Below are 3,232 nucleotides of genomic sequence, written 5' to 3'. Positions count from 1 at the left end.
AGAAGCACAGACACAGGGATGGGAGGGGGGAGGGGAGGGACAGCCGGCCGGCAACCTCGCGAGAGGCCGCGCGAGCTATTATGTAACACGAGGGGAGGGGACGATAAAGGAGGGCGGCGAGCCGCTTGGCGTCTGCTGGGCTCTTTCCCGCCCTCCGGTTTTCCTTTCGCGCGGGAAGGGAGGGGGCGTTGAGGGCAGAGGGGGGGCAGGGAGGGGAGCAACGGGGTCGCTGAGGGATTGGGTTGGAAACTAAACACGATGCGGCGCTTCAAAAAAAAAATTGTGTGCGAGAGACTTCCCCCCCACACACACTTCTTATTGCATGTGCCGGGATGGGTTGGTGTTGAATATGCCTGAAGGTGTGAATGACCAGGTGGGCGTCAGTCCCTGAGGAGAAGCCGCTGCTCCCCACAGCAACTTCCGCTCGGGGATGCTGTGTTATCGCGTCGCCCTTCGCGGTGTTTTTACTTGTTTTGGTTATTAAACCAAATTTGTATGCCGCTGGCTACTGGAACAAAGACTTTGAACAGTCCAAAAATGCTAATCGAAGTGTAGGTAAAAGCAAACGAATTACATTAAATTATTAAAGCATAACTGCTAAAACTAGGCGTCAGGGTTAAAGTTACCATTATTTGGTAGGCTTGATGGTACAAAAATCCCAGTACAGGAGAAGCTGGAATAAACAGGATGGTGCATAGTACACACCTGATCCTAACTCCTGAAGGAGCGGGGCTGCTGGTGGCTGAACCTTTAAAATAGCATTTGACTTAATACCACTCTTTTTGCCAGATCTAAGGCAGGGCTTGCCCACCTATGAGGCAAGGTGAGGCAAACACCTTGTGTGGTGGAAACCTGAGGGGGCCCCCCTCTGCCAACCCCTGATGCTGCCAGTGGAGAAGTGGCAGGGCCTGCCCACCCATGAAGCAAGGTGAGGCAACCACATTGGGCAGCAGGATCCACAGGGACAGCAGATCCTGATGTAGGTGTTCGCTCACCCCTTCTTCCCTTGAAAGGAGGGGATGCCATTTTGTGGTTTGCCTCAGGTGCAAAAAAAAATGTGTTTGGCCAGCCCTGAAAAACTGCTTTCAGCAAGATCTCATAGAACTGCTACAAGATATTATCACTGCTGCAGCTTCTCAAGTCTCCCGTGGCGTGGGGCATCTTCACATTTCACCTCAGGAGGCAAAATGGAATGGGGTGCCACTGACATCATAGTACCCAGGTCACATGAACTTCCTGCTCTCTGTTCCCAGTCCCACCAAACCTCCACAACACCTTGCAGTGCTTATGCCAGCTTAAAATCAGCAGGGCTTGACTCATCTGGGATAGGGAAAATATGTCAGTGTATCTCTGGCAGAGCCACAGTTAAGAAATTACACCAGCAAAGCCTGGCTAACCCAGAACCTCTCAGCTCGGAGATCTGCTAGATCCTAAACACTGTGTTGTAAATCATCTAGGATTTTTAAAGAAAGGGTGGTAAAGAAAAAGTTACAAATAAATTACCGTAATATTCACAGAGATGATATAGTTCTGTTATCCTAGCCATCAGGTTTTTGAACAAAAAACTTGATTTCTCTGTAGAGGTTTTCTACAACAATAGAATATCTATCCCATATAAAAGCTTATTCCTAACCATTGCAATTTATTGTAAGAATGTTCACATTCTAGAGATGTATTGTTGGACAGGAAGGAATATAATGCGATAAGAATTGCAGGTTTTTAACTGAAGCAACAGTTGTAACAGGGGAAGTGGTTACAAGAGCTTACTCAAGTAACTGATTAAAACCCAACAACCTTGTTGAAATATCTGTCTAGGTTAGACAGTGGAAATTTACGTTAAAAAGTACTTGCTCTTGGTAATGCCCCAGAGAATAGTAAACATATTTATTGTTCTCAACTTTGGAGAAACCACAAAATAAATATTCCACAACTGTTAAAAATGCACAACTATGTGGTGCCTTACAGGTAAAAGGTAAAGGGACCCCTGACCATTAGGTCCAGTCGTGTCCGACTCGGGTTGCGGCACTCATCTCGTGTTACTGGCCGAGGGAGCCGGCGTACAGCTTCCGGGTCATGTGGCCAGCATGACTAAGCTGCTTCTGGTGAACCAGAGCAGCGCACGGAAACGCCATTTACCTTCCCGCTGGAGTGGTACCTATTTATCTACTTGCACTTTGACGTGCTTTTGAACTGCTAGGTGGGCAGGAACTGGGACCGAGCAACGGGAGCTCACCCCGTCGTGGGGATTCAAACCGCCGACCTTCTAATCAGCAAGCCCTAGGCTCTGTGCATGCATATAAATAAAGTGTAGTTTGCAGCTTCTGTCTTGGTGTTACTTGACCACTGCATATAATGCTTGCCTTGCTGTTATAGATGTTGGATTAAGGTTGGGGCTGTGGTATCCCCTTTAGGGTTGTAGCTTTGTGGTAGAGCACCTGCTTTGTATGCAGAAGGTCCCATGTTCAGACCCCAGCATCTCCAGCTAGGGTTGGGAATACCCCTAGTCCAGGCATAGGCAACCTTCGGCTCTCCAGATGTTTTGGCCTACAACTCCCATGATCCCTAGCTAACAGGACCAGTGGTCAGGGATGATGGGAATTGTAGTTCGAAACATCTGGAGAGCCGAAGGTTGCCTATTCCTGCCCTAGTCTGAAACCCTAGAGAGCTGCTGCCAGTTAGTGTAAACAAGCTGAGCTAGATGGACCAATAGCCTATCTCAAAATAAGGCAGTTTCCAGTGTTCCTAAGTAAGCCACTTGATGCCCATTCCTTTTTTGTTGTTCAGCCGTTCAGTCGTGTCTGACTCTTCGTGACCCCATGGACCAGAGCATGCCAGGCACGCCTATCCTTCACTGTCTCTCGCAGTTTGGCCAAACTCATGTTAGTAGCTTCGAGAACACTGTCCAACCATCTCATCCTCTGTCGTCCCCTTCTCCTTGATACTTATGACTAATGACACATGGTTCTTATCTTTCCTGTATTTTTACTTTTCATGTAGACTTGACGGGCAGAAAATAATTGCATGTCCTTGCACACAACTCCCAAGATTTCTAAATGCAATTTCCCATGAAAAGAAAACATTTGAAAAGAAGAATGGAAGATGAACCTGTTTACACAGCCATTTCTTTGATCTATTGACCTGAGTCACCTGTTTCAATTGATGTATTGTTTCAACTGGATTGTTTTCTTGCATATTTTAAATATGGATATTTATATTTGAATGTATGTGTAAT

Source organism: Lacerta agilis, chromosome 5, assembly GCF_009819535.1.
Source record: "Lacerta agilis isolate rLacAgi1 chromosome 5, rLacAgi1.pri, whole genome shotgun sequence".
NCBI lineage: Eukaryota > Metazoa > Chordata > Lepidosauria > Squamata > Lacertidae > Lacerta > Lacerta agilis.
The sequence above is the reverse complement of the archived record's forward strand: the minus strand, read 5'-3'. Positions refer to the sequence as shown.